Below are 18,218 nucleotides of genomic sequence, written 5' to 3'. Positions count from 1 at the left end.
CTGGTGTTTCTCAAAGCGCTAAAATTGAACATTCCAAATTGATTAGTTATCCTTAGATTTGAATTAGTTAGAGACAAATACTCTTTTCTCTTGATCAAAGCCATCACACACTCAGGTCTTGACCATTCTCTGGGTTTTCACTCATTGATTCATTCACTGTTCATCATCTCATTCTGATCGTTCTCTCATTTTCTATTCTGTTTATTTGAGTATTTCCATATTATGTTATTCATATATCCAGTAGTGTTAGATTAATAAAACGTTAAAAGGAATCTGGTTTTGTGTGCATTGTTCTTCAGATTTAAACAGAGGTCACTGAACCGCGACAAGAATTCACGACATAAGAGACTGATTTGGTTTTATCACAAGAAAGTGGTCATTGTTGTTCATGAGTGGTAACTCATTGAATTGATATCTGGCGTTGACTAGATTGACACAAGCGTGGTTTCAGCTTTAAAACAAACCTGGTGCCCCAACTTCGAGGTATATTAATGTTTTACATTAATATCAAACTATTAATAATTTGAATCCGCTACACCATCTACGCCTGACTTGGTCAGCTCTGGTCTCCTTGGACTGGCTGCCGTGTCTACCTGATCACTCTGGCTCTTCGTCCTGGCTTTCTCAACCTCTTGATGGGCCACTAGGAGACTAGATTGTAGGGCGTCATGGTCCTGCTGCAATCTCTCCTTATCTTCCCGGAGCTGCTCCAGCTCTTGTTTCGTTACCCAGAGACTCTGCTTGAGGCGGGAAACGGTCTCCTGCTCAGCTTTGTAGCCACTGCACACAAGGAAGAGCTTCTTTTCGTACTCTGCAGCCTTCAGCTGCACCTTGCGGTGGCAGAGTAGAGCCAACTCACCCATTACCTCTTGGGCCAGGTGAGTTTCCGTTGAGGGCTTGGCCATGTAAGATAAATACCTCTGCAATTCAGCGTCACATTCATCAATAGTATAACTATTGAGTTCTTCTAATTATGTTACTGGCACATCTAAGATTTTTTCAACAACTCCTTGAAAGTCTAGGTTTCCCTGCTTGGGGGAACGTTCAGCACCAGATCTCCAAAGATTCACGTTGCCCATTCTGGTTCTGAGGAGCAATGTGATTTACAACTACAGCTAGAGTAGTGGTGCACAGGTGACACCTCAACCTGTGGCTTACTTGAATGTTTGTTATGTGCTAGCTGTGGAGGCTTAAGTCTGGGTTTGTCTTGCAGAAAACCGAGCTTGGCTCCTGTTAACACACAATTAGCTAGCAGGGGTTGCTAACTGAAAAGATACTAAGCCTACTCACTTTGGTTTCAGTGACGGCTTGGCACAACTTATTCTCAATCTCTGGGGTTGCTATGCTAATGGTAGCATGCTAACATGCACACCCACTAGCTGACATGTGGTAGCTCGTTGCTAAGCTAACGCTAGGCTAACAAAGCATAGCTTGGTAACACTGATGGCAGCTAACCCTGAGCTAATAGCTAAGCTAGTAGCTAGGCTAACACTAGTACCACTGGTGGTTTGGCAACCTATGCTAAAGCTACACTTGGCCTCTTAATGCTAAGTGGAAGCTAAGCTTCTAGGCACACTGTTCCTACTGCAGTTCTCAGTAACTAGTGTTAAACAAAGGGCACCTTGGTTTCTGCCACACACAGTTATGGATTCTTGCATCCACCAGTAGATTATTTGTACAGATTTACAGCACGGTGAATAATCTTCGTCGGCCTCACACGGGGCACCAATTATGTTGGGGATATGCGAGGAGCACAAATTATAATAATTGGATTTATAGCTCCTGATTGGAGATACCAATTATGTTTATAATTTAGATTCACAAATCTTGGTTATTAGCTTAAATATATATATAACTATACGACAAATATCTATAGTTTGGCAAGTGAAACACTATTATTGATTTAATAATTATTAATTGAATTAATAATGGTGCCTTTCTGTGTGGAGTTTGCACGTTCTCCCCATGTTTGCGTGGGTTCTCTCCCACAGTCCAGATTGATTGGCTTCTCTCCATTGCCCGTAGGTGTGAGTGTGTGAGTGAATGGTTGTCTGTCTCTGTGTTGCCCTGCGATGGACTGGCCACCCTTTCCAGGGTGTACCCTGCCTCTCGCCTGTAGCCAGCTGGGTTAGGCTCCAGCACCCCCGTGACCCCGCACTAGGGAGTAAGCGGTTAAGAAAATGGATGGATGGATGAATTAATAATTACTTAGTTTACGGGGCACCACCCTGTTTCCAGGGACCAATAACCGATTTGGAATAGCCAATACAGTCTCATTTGTATTTAAGTTAGTTGAAGGATGAACTTCGTACCATAGCCGACTCAATTCACTAGTGCTGCAAAACCATATACAAATAATCACAAACAACGACCAATTAAATTATGAACGCTTTATTAAACAGTTAATATTAACTCTAGTGTCAACACTATCTTGAATAACTCAGCAAATCACAACTTAATCTTATGGTGTGTTCGTCTAGCGTTCTGTATGTGTATGCGCGTTACCTGAGATAAGAGGGGTGTGTGTGTGTGTGTGTGTATGTGTGTGTGTGAGAGAGAGAGAGAGAGAGAGAAAGAGAGAAGAGGAGGAGGAGGAGAGCGCCCCCCCTTTAGGGGCGTGGTGAGATGGCACAGCTGCGCGCGTGTGCCGGTGAGCCCTTTGAATGGAGCGCGCGTGTCTGGCGCTCACAGGGAAAGAAGCCTGTAAAGGAGTGTGAAGTGGCACTAGCGTGGATAAGGCTTGTGGTCACACAAACACGTGGGGCTATATGCTGCGATATAGTCACGTGATCGCGGAAGCGTGCAGTGGTTGAAACGTGCGCTTGGCGTGGTCGCAGAAGAAACAGAACACTACACAGTAACACACTAAAGCACTTAAGCTAGTAAAATCACAGATTACAACACTTAAATATGCACCTCTTAGATTCACGTAGATCTGTAACAGCGTTACAGTCACGTGATCGCGGAAATACACAGCGGTCAGATTGTGTGTGCAGGAAAAGAAACAACACAACAATAAAACAATTACTGATACCCTAAGAGTTCTACTCTGCTCAGACTTAAGAATGCCTCTGCCTTACTGCTCAATCCTGGTGAGAAGCTCCGGTGTTGCGTGCGTGCGTGCTTGCGCTGTTGCGGTCCGGTCCGGTCCAGGTGTGCGTCGCGGTGATCGCGTCGCGATCAGCTGATGCGGCGGCGAGTGAGGCGGTTACGCTGGCGGTTTCCTGCCGTGTGGCTGGAAGTAGATGGGTGATCAGGCCCGTTCTCTGTGACGACGTCTCCGTTAGTTCAGCTGCTGGCTGCGGTGGAGGCTTTAGGCGTGCCGGTGCAGAGGGAGCTCCAGGTGGGGCAGCGAGAGGGTCGAAGAGAACAAGGGAGGACGAGATCGAAGAGAACAAGGGAGGAGTCTTGGGTCACGACGACTTTTATAACCGCGTTTTTGGTCACGCCCGTCCTATTGTTTGGTCCAATCAGGACGGCTGACGTCCAAGTTCTTCCGGCTGACGTCCAAGTTTCTCCGCCGTTTGTCGCTTGTGTCAGCGGGAGCTGGATGTCAGCGGGGGAGCCAGGTATGGGTCCCCAGCCTGGCGCCTGGTTTTGGCGCTGAGATTTGAAATCTCTTTGTCCTCACTCACTACTATCAGGATGAGGACTTTACATGCAGGCCGCAGTACCTCCTTTGTTTGAGCATGTGGGACCTTAATAATAATTCTGTTAATAACAGATTATACATATGAGGTCCCCCAACACTGCAAATGGGACAGGGATGCTGTTTCTTTGCTTGTGTCATACCTGAAAGACAAGAGGAGGCAGACGTTTGGCTAAAGCTGTATTTGTACAGACCCAGCCTCAACAAAATCTCAACATAAACATCCTTATTTCTGTTTTAGCCAAGGCACATGTATACTGCAGAGGTGCACAATGAAGTTAATGGCTGGTGAGATACAGACCCCAAGAAAATCTTTTTCACTTTCAATTGGCAAAATACATACTGACTACTGGCCATCTTTTCAAATCTCAGCAAATATCAGAAATCCCCTCCTACCAACAGAAACATATTTTGTCTAGAAGATATACGCATTATGCATGATTTAGAAAATCATCGTCTTCACACCCCTTAGCCTGGAGAGAGTACCAGTACTCCGGAGAACTTCAGTAGAAGGTGCCCTTCTCCACATACACGGTGAGCATCCAGGGTCCAGACATGAAGATTGTGAACACCTTTAATTACCCAAGTGTTCACCTAATTTAGATAAATTTAACATCCTCTATTGGACACATTCTATGTGTTGCAGTTCTATGCAGACGCACAGACTCATGTCACGTGACGGACGCGCTGAAGTTAAGAACGCGGGTCTGAGCGCTGACTAATGATCACTGATCAACACATGACAACTACAATAGTAACATTGTGCTTCAAATTTAAAAACAGTTTGTGCAGACTTTTGATCAATTCAATTCTCATAAAAAACATTATGGGCTAATCAAATTTTATGACAAAGCTGAAAAATGAGGAAGTTTGTTGAAACCTCATTCTCAAGACAGTCCATAGGAAAATACCTACCTGCAGATTTTACAGTAACTATGACCTCTTTACTCTCGCCGCACCAAATTTGATCCCAATGGGGTTTAGAAAGGTAAGGTTTGCACCTCTCCTCACCTGTAGTCACACGGTAGTTTGTTTAGAACGTGTCTAAATTAGTTTAATATTTCTAATATATTTTTTCTAACTTATTCTAACGCTTCAACTGTGTCGTGTGACGCTACCTGCTCGTTCGCTTGTGCAAAGGCGGAAAGGCTTTGCTAGGTCAAACCCCTGAGCTTCTACAGGAGTACAATAAGCAGACCAATAAAAACAAAGGTCCTAGGATTCGGACCAAACCACATGCTGCACCCATTTCCATACAGTATCAATATGAAATTATTATGGCCAAGTTTATGTACAACATGATGCTGTTAATTTGATTATAAATCATTATTATTATTAGGTAATGTATTATATCAGTGTTTTGGATTCTTGGTTGTATATGTGGCCTTGTGATGGACTGGTGACTTGTTCAGGGTGACTCTGCTTCTCTTCTGATTGACAGCTGGGACAGGCTCCAATAGCTCACGACCCATACAAGGAAAACAAGCTAAGATGATGAGTGAGTGAGTTAGTGTACTGTATATTGTGTTTTTCTTTATTTCTTAAAATGTACACACATTTTCACTTTTTCGTAATGATTATCGTATATTTGGCAACAGTTATAGATCATCTACACAGTGGCCTTAATCTATGAACCTGGAATTGATTGGTCGGGTCTCCTCCCACATGCATGGGGAAATCGCACTGCTTCCTTTACTCCAGTAAAGATGTCAGTGTGTAAGCGTTGTTGGTTGCACGTTACTCAGTATTTCTCCCCACTTAAGGTAGGTTGAAGGCGTACGGTCGTACAAAAAGTCTTGAGATGTCTGACCTGGTCTCTGTGTGGCGGGAGCCTGGATTCCAGTGTGGAGGTCGAGCGACATGACCAGTGGATGTGCAGGCACCTTTGCAGTTGAAACTGAACTGGAGGAGGTGCAATCAAGCCTGGTGCCTTTACAGTGGCCACACACAGGACAACAGCAAGCGTTGGGACAAGGATGGGGACACTCAGCTAAAATGGAGGCTGGGAAAACAAGATTGTTGTTTCATTACATAAACAAAGACAAACACAAAACCCAGTTATGTGCACGCACACACAAACTACAAATTGATGGTGGGAAGCTTTCTTAAACTGAACAGGATTTACCCAAATTTGGTTGAAGCCTCTGGGCACGCATGCATTTTAAATATTAAAATGAACTTTCTGTCTAATTTTTCCAGTGTCAGCTAGGAACTGCCAGGACGAACTTTAATCTTGCATGCATTTTTCCCCATTGCTGATTTTCTTTTTTTCCCTTTCTGCAGATACTACCAGGTTTCAAGATGTGTCCACTGTTGGGGCAATGTGAGGGTGGTGGTTGTCATGATCTGGGTTTTTGTTTCTTGTTTTATTTTAAAGGACTTTTCTGTTTCACCTTAGTTGTCAGGTTTTGGTTCCAGTTTCCTGTTTTATTTTGTAAGCACTTCCATTTCTGGTCATACCACGGACTGGACTGTCTGCGACTACAATTACCGAAATAAACCCTGATTCTTTACCATCTACCTGGTGTCCTTACACCGTGCATGTGGGTCCGATCTCAGCCGCACCCTGACAGTGGTATTGCCAAATGAATTAGCAACACCACCTAGTCTCAGAAAGGGCTGAGTTTGATTTACCTCACACAGGTTTGCACCAATTATGGGGATATGCAAGGAGCACAAATTATAATAATTGGATTTATAGCTCCTGAGTGGAGATACCAATTATGTTTATAATTTAAATTCACAAATTTTGGTTATTAGCTTAAATATATACCTATATGACAAAGGTCTGTAGTTTGGTAAGTGAAACAGTTAACTATTATTGATTTAATAATTATTAATGGAATTAATAATCACTTAATTTACAGGGGCACCACCCTGTTACGAGGGACCAATAACCAATTTGGAATAGCCAATACAGTCTCAATTGTATTTAAGTTGGTTGAAGGAGGGGCTCCGTACCATAGCCGACTCAATTTACCAGTGCTGTAAAACCAGACCTTACATTTACGCAGATCTATAACAGCGTTATAGTCACGTGATTGCGGAAATGCACAGTGATCAGATCACTATTATATAATGTTAAAATACTTTCTTTTGTCCTGTTTTGTGTTTTAAACAAAGTAACTTGTAAAAATAAACAATAGTATACTTGACAACCATACTTTGTTCTTTATCAATGAAATATGTACACCTACAATGGAAGCTGCCCAGAAGATTGAACAAAGAGCATAATGCTACTTTAGACATATTATTGGGCATTAAAATAACATGTTATTAAACTGAACAAACAAACTGGTACAAGCTGAGTCTTCAAGAGGGTCCACCAGAGTGCTGCAGTGTTAGCATCACAGTTAGTGGCTGGAAAGAACAAGAGGCTATACTGCAGTGATATCTGATGAGATAGAAGCTTGGACTCTGCATGTGGAAGAGGAGACCATAGACACCATTCAACAACGTGGCTAGTGAAGCCTTGTGGTCTGTCTTCAGTTGAATTCAATTCAAAGTTTCACCTGAAAGTGAGAAAGTTTGATCACTTAAAGTGCTAGGCAGATAGCACTGATGGGCCAGGGCTGTGCCATTTGTTCCCAATAGAACTCCAGAAATAAGTTTTAAACCTAAATAAACTGGTAGATAAAAAAGGTTTTACTTTAAACACATTTGTTAATCAATGTCTGTATGTAATAATTCTCCTCACACCTTAAATTATACTGTGGACATATTCTTTTTACCAACTTACAGTAAGAAAAACATTATTGAAAATTGTTGCTCACCAGTTGCTCTTACATTCTGTATATGTGCCCTTCCATGAGAGGTCGCCTATCCTGCCATACAGTATATGAAGTGAACTACAAACCTCAGGGCATTCTCACAGGTAAGCCGACAAAATGTTATGGTTATGCTGAAATTCGAATCAATGTTGCTATTCCCTCAATTTTGTTGGGTTAGGAGTATTGAAATGACTCAGATGACTCTCCCCGCTTTTGTCCATGGACTACGCAGTTTGGTGTGGAGAGCCAGTGGCAATGCACGGGCCAACACATTTCACTCATGTTTCCTGATACTTGAGTCACTTGAGTCAGCAAGAGTAATAAGAGTACATATAGAAAGTGGAAGGCACAGATAAGAATTAAATGTACACATGCTCTTCCATGTTTCAGACAAGTTCCTGTATTTGATACCGGTCGACTTCCACCCCTACTCAGTGCCAACAAGGGGAATTACCCTCTTGCAGTGGTTTTGATGGATCCACGTAGCTCTCTCCTCGATCTTTACAGCCGTCGGTGTAGTGAGTACCACAGTGTATGGCCCCTCCCACTGCGGACTTGACCACGTCTTTTGTTTGATGGCCTTGATGAGGATCTGGTCACCTGGCTCGATCTTCTCCTCCTGCTGAGTCAAAGCAGCGTCTGACAGCTTATTAGCATTCACAATCTCTTTTTCCTTCAATAGGTTTGCCATCCACTCTGCTAGTGTCTGGCTCTCATTCTTTTCTTTGACATCAGTCATTATAGGCAACACAAACGATGTACAACATGTTAAACACGCTCTGCACAACTGTATGGCATGGGAATTAAACCCATGTGTGAAAAAGTGCTGTTCCACCGTTCTCATCATCCCCCCCTGTGGAGACGTGGCAAGGGCCAAGGCTCAGCACAGCAACGGTGTGGAACTGGTTTTGTGGTAAAACCGGTTTGGAATTTACTTTGTAGAGAGAGAGAGAGAGAGAGAGAGAGAGAGACTACTTGTGATTCTAGGTTCTAGGAACCACAAGTAGCCCAGCGCTCTGAGAACGAAGTGTTCTGCTGGGAGCATAAGGATGAGGTCTTTAAGATAATAAGGAGCTTTATCATTGAGTACTTTGTAGGTGAGTAGGAGAATTCCTTAAATTCTATCCTACATTTTACAGGCAGCCAGTGCAGAGAAGCTAATGTAGGAGAAATGTGATCTCTCTTTCTAAGTCCTGTCAGAACTCTGGCTGCAGCATTTTGAATAAGCTGTAGGCTTTTTAAGGAGCTGTTAGGACATCCTATGAGTAAGGAGTTACAGTAGTCCAGCCTACAGTAGAGGTAACAAATGCATGGATCAGTTTCTCTGCAACGCTCAGAGAGAGGATGCTTCTGATTTTAACTATATTTCTAAGGTGGAAGTAGGCGGTTCTGGAGATTTGTTTAATGTATGATGTGAAAAAGAGATCCTGGTCAAACATGACACCAAGGTTCCTCACAGTAGAATCTGAAGCTAATGTTATGCCATCCAGGGTGGCTATCTGACTCAATAGTGTCTCTCTCAGATTTTTAGGCCCAACAATGAGAATCCCAGTTTTATCTGAGTTTAGTTGAAGGAAGTTTTGGGACATCCAGGATTTGATGTCTTTTAAACAACCCTGAATTTTGACTAGTTGATCTGTTTCATTTGGTTCCAAGGACATATATAGCTGAGTATCATCTGTGTAAAAGTGAAAATTAATAGAATGCTTTCTAATAATCTCACCTAGAGGAGACAGGTATAGGCTAAACAGAATTGGACCCAGCACAGAACCCTGTGGTACTCCATAGCTAATCCTTGTGCATGTGGAGAATTCATCATTAACATGAACAAACTGGAATCTGTTCAACAAATAGGATTCAAACCATCCCAATGCTGTTCCATTAATCCCGATTCTATGTTCTAGTGTCTGTAATAGAATGTTATGATCAATTGTATCAAATCAGTAAGATCTAACAGGACAAGGACAGAAACTAGACTATTGTCCGAAGCTAATAGAAGATCATTAGTGACTCTAACCAGAGCTGTTTCTGTGCTATGATGTTTTCTAAATCCTGACTGAAAATCTTTGTACAGGTTATTCCCACTCAGGTGGTCAAATAATTGTTTAGCCACGATTTTTTCCAGAATCTTGGAAATAAAGGGTAAATTTGAAATGGGCCTATAGTTGGCTAGTTGTCCAGGGTAAAGGGTTGTTTTTTTCAATAGAGGTTTGACCACAGCCACCTTAAAAGCCTGTGGTACATAGCCTAGTTGTAAAGATTGGTTGATTTGATTTAATATGGACGAGCTGATTAAAGGTAGAACTTCTTTGAGTAATCTGGTTGGGATTGGATCTAAAAGACAAGTGGACAACTTGGAAGAGTTAATTATTGAGGTTAACTCCATATGAGCTATGGGGAAGAAGCTGTCTAGGTAAGACAGAGGATTTAATAAATTTAAAGTTGATGGATCTAGACAGTGCTTTCTGTCATTTTGAAGAAGTCGCTGCTGAATGTTTTTTCTAATGATGATAATTTTATTAGTAAAGTAGTTCATAAAGTCATTGCTGCTGAGATTTAAGGGAGGATTTAAGTAGACTCAATACTATCCAAACGAGTCCAAATTGTTTGAGTCCAAACGAGTTAATCAACTGGCGATGTCTATCAACCCAGGCATCTACATCTAATTTTGGATCACCTAAGCTTTTGCACGCTTCGGTGCAGTCTGCTTCGGTCCAGGGTCGGAAGACATAAATTGTCTCCCTGTCATCATAAGCACCTGTGGCTGTTGTTGCCCCATAATGCGGGTTTGTAACTTCTATGAGGGGGTAGAATTCTCCATTTGCTCCCCCTAGGATGGGTGGATTGGGAGCTGGACAATCATAATTACTGTCAACTATGTTATATTGTTGTTTGAGGGGTTTCAGATCAGGATAATGAGTTGGTTCTCCTATCAGTAAGGAGTGAAGTTCACCTTTGTTAGCTGTTCTGGTGTGTTTGGCTACGGGGTCAGCTCTAGCAGCTGCAGGTTCATTAATGTCCAGTTCTTCTGGCATTCGAGCAATTTTTCTTCGATTTCAGATTTTCGATCTGATCTCTGTCTTCTCTCTTCACTAATTCTCGCACCTTTACTAGCACAGACAGTTTCTTCGTCTGGCTTTACCACAACAGCTGCCTGCAGGCCAAGCCATTCACGCTTCATATCTTTTTTTTTTAATATCCTGTATCCGCTTAACCGCTTGCTCTAGCCACTTCACAGCCTCCAACAATTGCAGATGTTTATTTTTTGTTTGGAGCTCTGCGAGTGTTAAGAGCTTCAACCATTAATCTCTCAACTAGTTTCTCACACGGACCGTTTATCAGTTTGCCCTCAAACCCATACTTCTTTTCCCATAGTTTAAAAAAATCTAGTACTGCCAGGTGAAAATTTCTCCATGTACTTGGAGTCACCCTTCATGGTGGCAGGTTTGCTTTTCCCGTTACCCATTCTGAATAATCTTTTTGACATTCAAGTGTAAACTGGTCAGGATCAACGATCGGTCACAGTGTCTGCAAGGATCATCGACTACACCAAGCTTCTACAGAAACTAGTTTTCTGCAGATGTAGCTGTCCCAACAAACCAACCTCTCAACTTTGATCCAAACCCAGGTCGAACAAACAAGACAAACCGGACAATCCCTGCGACTCCCACTAAGGAGTTAAATGCGCTTAGGGACAATGGTCAAGCGTAGAGTTTGCGTTAGCACCGTTAGGTTTCCACTCTACATAGACCCATTCACACAATCCTTCTCACGTTTTGTTAACGTCTTAACAAGTACGCTGGAATTACGGCTCCAGTCAACCCAGTCGAACCAACACGGCTCTAGAATAGTCGATCCAACACGACTCTGGAATTACGGCACTTAGTCAACCTTTAGGTATTTATCCTGACATTCCGGGCCCAGTGAGCCCCAATCATGGCATTACGGACACACACTTATTGGTGCTGTATTGCTCGTCTCCTGGAACTCGTCATCAACGCCGTCGGAGGGAAGATCAGGATCTATGTCACCGACCCAGTGACGAATTCACGCCCCAGGATTTTGTGTCGGACGAGTAGACGTCCGGCTGCCAGCAGGCTTCAGTGTTCATTCACCCTCCTCCCATGACGTGGACTGTTGAGCTCCGGCTCGAAGGACCAAATTATGTTGGGTCTGAAAATACCACAACACCACTGATACACACAGAGACGAGAACAATATAGCACACTGAGAACCAACCAGAGATTTTACTTGGCCAAGGGGAGCTCGCCTGAGATCTTAGCGTTGTAAGCGCTTCACTCAGAGACCAACCAACTCCAACGAACTTCCCCAAAGCACAACATTTTATTGACACTTGTACACACCTCCATCACTACCACTCAGACTGGAGCAGAGAAAGGTGCTGTTAAAGATCAGCAACATGGTGTTGAGAACCATGAATGCATATGCCATCCTGGATGATGGGTCGGAGCGAACCATCCTTCTCCACACAGCAACTGAACAATTAGGCCTTAAAGGGGAACCAGAGAATTTACCCTTACGAACTGTTAGACAAGAGCTGCAGGTGCTTCAATTTGCCATGGTTTCTTTCACCATTTCTTCAGTGTATGAGCCTAAACCGTGTGTTTATTATTAACCGAGCTTTTACTGCAAAACGCCTAGGATTAGCAGAACACACACATCCAGTGGAGGCCTCACAGAAGAAGTATCGACACTTAAGAGGGTTACCCTTACAATCCCTGCACTGTGTTCGTCCTGTGTTGCTGACTGGGTCTGAACATCCTCATCTGATCACCCTGGTTGAACCAGTACGTCTGGGGCCTCCTGGAGGGCCCGCAGCTGTGAAGACTCGTCTTGTATGGACACTTCAAGGCCCAGCACAGGGACTGAGACACCGCATAGCAGAGCAGCAGTGTTTTCTCACATCCACAGACATATATGACCATGTGGAGAAACTGTGGAAAATGGACATTCTGCCCTGGCAGAGTGAAAAGGCTTGTACCTGCTCACGGCAAGATCAGGAGGCTTTCGACCTCCTGGAACACAAAACAGCAAGAGAAGAGATTGAAAGCACAGAGAGGTATGCTACACCACTCTTACATGTGTAGCATATGCCTTCACTTAAAGCTCTGAAGGAAGAAGTTCTTCCGCAGCTGAGAACTACAGAGAAAAGGTTGTTGAAGGACCCTGAGAAGGCAGCAGCTTACATAGCTGAAATACATAAGCTGGTCACCGCTGGCTATGTCCATAGGTTGGAACCTGGAGATGAAGACACACCCACCAGCTGGTATATTCCTCATCATATGGTAACACACAACGGAAAGAACAGAGTGGTCTTCAATTGTTCATTTGTGTATCAAGGTGAGAATCTTAACAAGCTACTGTTGCCTGGACCGACACTAGGACCTTCACTGCTCACTGTATTGTTAAGATTCCGGGAGCATGCTGTGGCTGTCAGCAGCAACATCCGCGGTATGTTTCACCAGGTCAGACTGCTTCCAGAGGACCAGCCTCTCCTTAGGTTCTTGTGGAGAGACTTGAAATGTAAGAAACCACCCAACACTTATGAAAGGAGAGTGTTTCCCTTTGGTACCACATGTTCTCCCTGCTGTGCCATCTTTGCCCTCCAGAAGCACATGATTGAACATAGTTGCGAGGGTGAGGAAATCAGAGAAGCAGTACTGAAGTCATTCTACGTTGACAATTGTTTGTGTAGTCTACCATCAGAGGATGAGGCCAGAGTCCTTGTGGAAAAATTACAGGACATATTAGGCAGGGGTGGATTCGAGCTGAGACAGTGGGCGAGCAATCAAGTCACCATCATCTCCCATGTTCCACCTGAGATCCGATCAGACAGTGCTGAGCTTGTGATCAACAAAGGTCAAGAAGATGCCTCTGAACCAGCTCTGGGGCTTCGCTGGCATTGTTCCTCAGATACTCTGACCACCACTCACCAACAACCTCTTCCACAACCCTTCGCACCATATATCAGGTGCTTGCCAGCCAGTATGACCCTTTAGGGTTCATCATGCCCTATACCACCAGAGCAAAGGTTATTGTGCAGAGATTATAAGACAAGAAAGGAGACTGGGATGACTCCTCACCAAGATCTTCTTCACATGTGGCAGGAGTGGGAGAGTGAGCTTCCCTCCCTGAAGAATATTGTCTTACCACGATGCTACACCAGTGAGGACATGGACTCTGACGTTAACCAACAAGATATACACATCTTCTGTGATGCCTCAGAACGTGCATATGGTTCTATGGCATATCTGCGTACAGAGAACACAGAAGGCAAGGTTGAGACTGCCTTTCTCACAGCCAGATCACGGGTGGCCCCTAAACGGCAACAGTCCATTCCCCACCTCAAATTGTGTGCAGCGCTAACCGGAGCACAGCTAGCCCATGTGCTAAAGAAAGAGCTCACACTCCTCATTCACCAGATAATATTATGGCCAGACTCCACCACTGTGCTCACATGGTTGTCCTCAGAATCCTGCAGATTCAAGGTGTTTGTAGGAACCCGCGTTGCATAGATTCGAGAGTTGACTAAAAGAGAAGCATTGAGGTATGTGAATTCTGCTAATAACCCTGCAGATGACATTGCTAGAGGCAAGCACCTTCGAAAGTTGACAGCAGACAGCCACTGGTTCCAAGGCCCTGCGTTCTTAAAGAACAGCCCAGATATGTGGCCACAACTGCATCAGATACCAGCTATCTCTGAAGACTGTGAAGAGAGGAAGAGGACTGCCTTTTGTGGGCTCATCGCAGCGACCCCAGCTATTACAAACAGCGAGCAATTACAGACTTGGCAGCAAGCTATTGTGGCCGCTACTCAGTGCCTACACGGAGCGGCTGACACTCCACTTACCGCAGATAACCACCGAGAAGCAGAAAACAGCTTACTGCAGCGGGCACAGCGGGAAAGTTTTCCTGATGAATATCAGAAGTTGATGACAGGGAAGCCCATCTCCAGTAGCAGTCGGATCATCATCAGAGTTTGATACGGCGGCAAATCTCGGGGGTTTGCCGAAATGAGGAGTATTGATTCTACAAGGAAGAGGGGCAGTCAGACAACATCAGCATCAGTGCACTGAATGCAGAAGGTGGCATGGAAAATCAAAACAACCTCGGATGGCTAATCTTCCACCAGCAAGGCTACGCCTCCACAAACCAGCTTTCTATTCCACTGGAGTCGACCGTTTTGGTCCATACCAGATAAAGATTGGACGAAGAACTGAGAAGAGATGGGGAATCATCTTCAAGTGTATGACGACCAGAGCTGTTCACCTAGATCTCCTTTCAAGCATTGATGCAGATTCAGAGAGCGAGAGTTGCAGGACGCATTCTCTTCATTACAGCCAGACCTTCAAGACCAGCTGGCTTCTCAACAAATCAAGTTCATCTTCAACCCACCAAGGGCCCCTCATTTTGGTGGATGTTGGGTGTTGATAAAGTCCCTGTTTATGAGGTTTCTTCTAGCATCCTGCAGCTCTTCGCTCCCTCCAGCCTCTGGTCCAGACAGAGGGGAGCCTCCCAGTCCTAACCAGTAGAGAAGGTATCACTGCTTTCTCTGTGCTGCTGGGTTTGGGAGACTCTCACCACATAATCAGTGGTGTTGGCCTCCACCTGTAAACAGAAGACGGTCAAGAAAAGTCATTTTCATAAATAATTCAAAACCAATTGAAATATATTAGTTCCATGTAAAACATAATTTACTTTGTATTCCTTTACGTTTCATTGAGATGTTGTTAAAAATAAATTCTTATTATTATAACACTTTCATTAAGCGCTAAATAACAAACTGAGATTAGAATAGTGTTGTAACGTTAATCAGGTTGTTCATTTGTCCATATGAGCTTCTTCCTTACTTCAGTTTACTACATACATAAACTTATTGAATACATATGTAATAATTAGTGAGTCTGCAACAATAATGATGTAACTGCATTTTGTGACCACACTGGTTCAAGACAATCTCCAGCTCTTAAGTTCATCTCTGGCAAATAGAGATAAGATGATCTCAGACCAGTGGGAGAAGTACAACACTATCACAGCCTGATAACCTCACATAGGACAACCTTCCATGTCCACAGAGCAGGCTGTAAGATGTAGAATAGTGGGTTCTGGGACATTTTAACCTTATAGAGTGTTGTTATACCACTATTAAACTCTCCCTTATTAATTTTATTATCTTCCCTTAATGTTCAGCTCAAATTTAGGTACAAATTCAAGCATGTGTTACCTCTAGGCTGGACTACTGTCACTCCTTTCTCCTTGTCACGGAACGGCAGAGAGAGGACCCAAATGCACAGCGCCAGGACACGATGTAGATGGTGAAAAAAATTGGATTTATTCTAGAATCGAAGTCAAAAAAACAGTCCGGGTCATACACAGGTCAGGATCAGACGAGAATCTGGAGTCAAAAATACGGAGCAGGGTCAAACACGAAATACGCGATCAGAAGAATGCTGGGAAGTTACGGTAGGAGTACAACCATCTGGTGGATAACTGTGGTGACTACTGGTGCTTAAATCCGGGTGGCTGATTATTGATCTGAGACAGGTGTGCATGGTGAACCGGGAGTGACAGGAAACAGCTGACATGAACAAAAACCGGAAGTCCTTCAACATAAAACAGGAAATGAAACTGGAACCAAAAACATGACTAAGTCCTTTCAAAACAAAAGTGGAAACTAACATGATGCACAGAAACCGTAATTGTTACAAAATAAAACCTATAAATAAATAAAGCCTGACAGTACCCCTCCCCGTAGGGCGTCTACCACGGCGCCCACAAAATTTTGTGTTTAGGTGCGTTTAAAAGTGAAAAGCACCCAATGATAGCCTGTCTTTTTGAAATGTTGACAGGACAGTCCTTTAGTGAACATAGACTTGCCAGTGCACTTTGCCATATCCTGGGACTCTTTTACAGGAAATGCAGTACCGACTGGCCATCTTGTGAACACTCATGGACTGTCACACACATTTATTATCTACAATCGGACAAAACATTACTTTAAAGTTTCTGCCTGGTTTCGAACCAGGGGCTTGTAGCGTGTAGGGCAAACGTGACAACCACTACACCACAGAAACCTCACAAGGCTGAGAGAGACAGTTCTTGAGGAAGGAGCGTTCCAAAAAAACTTGTTGCAAGTGCCACCTATGCTTTCCATACGTACATGTGAATCAATGGAGCTAAAGCGGAGCCTCCAAGAGTTTTTTGTCACTTTGGTAAATCCTTAAACAACAAAATTGCTTTGTTGAAGCTAAAATCCCACACAAAAATTGTGTATCACGTGTGACTTGGGCATTCACAGACCGCAAGATGGTGAATTTGGTCCTCGTTAGTATAGTGACCAGTATCTCCGCTTTTCACGCGGAAGCCCAGGGTTCGATTCACTGACGGGGAGTGTTTTTCTTTGTCATCCCTCCACACGGCGCATGAATTTACTTTCTTTTATGAATAACAGCTGAAGATTGCTGCTTTTGACCACGACAAAGTACCTCTTTTTTTGCTGGAGTAGCTCAGGCGGGAGAGTGTTAGACTGAAGATCTGCATCCTTCGGTTCATCCCAGGTATCAGCAACAGATGTCCAAACTCTGAGATGCGAAGCACAACCATGTCCTCAAGTTTCATTTGTTGCTTTTTAGAAGAATAAACAGATCATGTGTCATGCATTTCTACTATATTGATATTTTGTACATGGCTACAGTGGCATAAAAATAGCCCCTACATGGAGAAAGTTGAAAGAAAAACTTACCTGTTTCTGCCTGGCATCAAACAAGGGACCTTTTGCGTGTGAAGCAAACGTGATAACCACTACATGACAAAACCCATGTCATGTTGCACATTGACTTCCTTTTTAAGCAGAATCTTCGACTCACTTTTTGAACAACATGCCTTTGAATTGCTCTTGCCTTGTCAGCAAGACGTGGAGGTTTCTGGAAAGAAAATTATCTAGCCTAAAACCCTAACAGGTGTACGACCTCCATTCCAACACACACCACTTTGGTCAGACACACCAACAATGGCAGCCACCCAAGATGGCTGCAACAGCTGACTGCTCTCTTCTCAAGACCCTTTTGCCCCCTTAAGTATAATTCCTTCTTACAGATGGATGTTTTCGCTGATTTCAGTCGACTGTCAGTCACCTTTCTGACGCTGATCACACACTTATCACACCCTCATCAGCCGACTGTCAGCAGCCCCCCTCCTTGGTCTGTCTGGGGAAGGTGGTAAAAATGTTAATGAGGCCACCCCCATTTTAGCACCAAAGACGCAATTCCAGGGTAAAACCAAAAGGTGGAGCTTTAGTATCTGAAAAGTAGAGTTAGGGTCAAACAGCAAGTATAGGCACAGTTCTGAGAACAGGACATAGATCTGATAACGTCAGTTCTACACTGTTTGCTAGGGCAAACAGACAAACAGACAGACAGACAATAGTCTGTCTAAACAGTCAACTAAAAAGTTGAGAAAACATGAAAAGTTGACTTCATTCCAGAATTGAACGTTGTACTAACTTTTTTTTAATCATAGATAAGCATCGGCAGCTCACGCTCCCACAGCTGCCAAACTACCTTCTGGAGGTTTATTAGTTACTGGCTGTATTAGGTTGAGTTGGACTTTACAAAAGTACCTAATTAAATTATTAAATTCTCATTCTATATATTATTCATATAGACTTGAGTGTAGTGTGTGTCAGTCGGCCTGCTTCAGGAGCTGTTTTAAATTTAAAAAAGAACATTTCATTAATCAAGCTTTGATGAACATAACAATAGAGAGCCTCTTTTCAGACA

General features: G+C 43.5%; 1 long non-coding RNA gene across 3 annotated transcripts; it reads right to left on the bottom strand.

Moving 5' to 3' along the window:
• Positions 1 to 2,375: 2,375 nt before the first annotated feature.
• On the bottom strand, positions 2,376 to 16,470 carry LOC129603718 (uncharacterized). Of its 3 annotated transcripts, none has more exons than XR_008693915.1 (5): positions 15,665 to 16,470; positions 14,549 to 15,048; positions 14,291 to 14,469; positions 5,460 to 8,038; positions 2,376 to 3,792 (listed from the first exon to the last, which is right to left on the bottom strand). It is a non-coding gene; the product is annotated as an uncharacterized LOC129603718 (long non-coding RNA). The 3 variants fall into 3 exon arrangements; XR_008693916.1 differs by having other exon boundaries at positions 14,635 to 15,048; XR_008693914.1 differs by having other exon boundaries at positions 14,291 to 15,048.
• Between the last annotated feature and the right edge of the window lie 1,748 nt (positions 16,471 to 18,218).

The sequence above is a fragment of the Betta splendens genome, chromosome 24, assembly GCF_900634795.4.
Source record: "Betta splendens chromosome 24, fBetSpl5.4, whole genome shotgun sequence".
In the NCBI taxonomy this organism is placed as follows: domain Eukaryota; kingdom Metazoa; phylum Chordata; class Actinopteri; order Anabantiformes; family Osphronemidae; genus Betta; species Betta splendens.
Note: the sequence above shows the minus strand (reverse complement) of the source record. Positions and strands in the feature narration are given on the sequence as shown.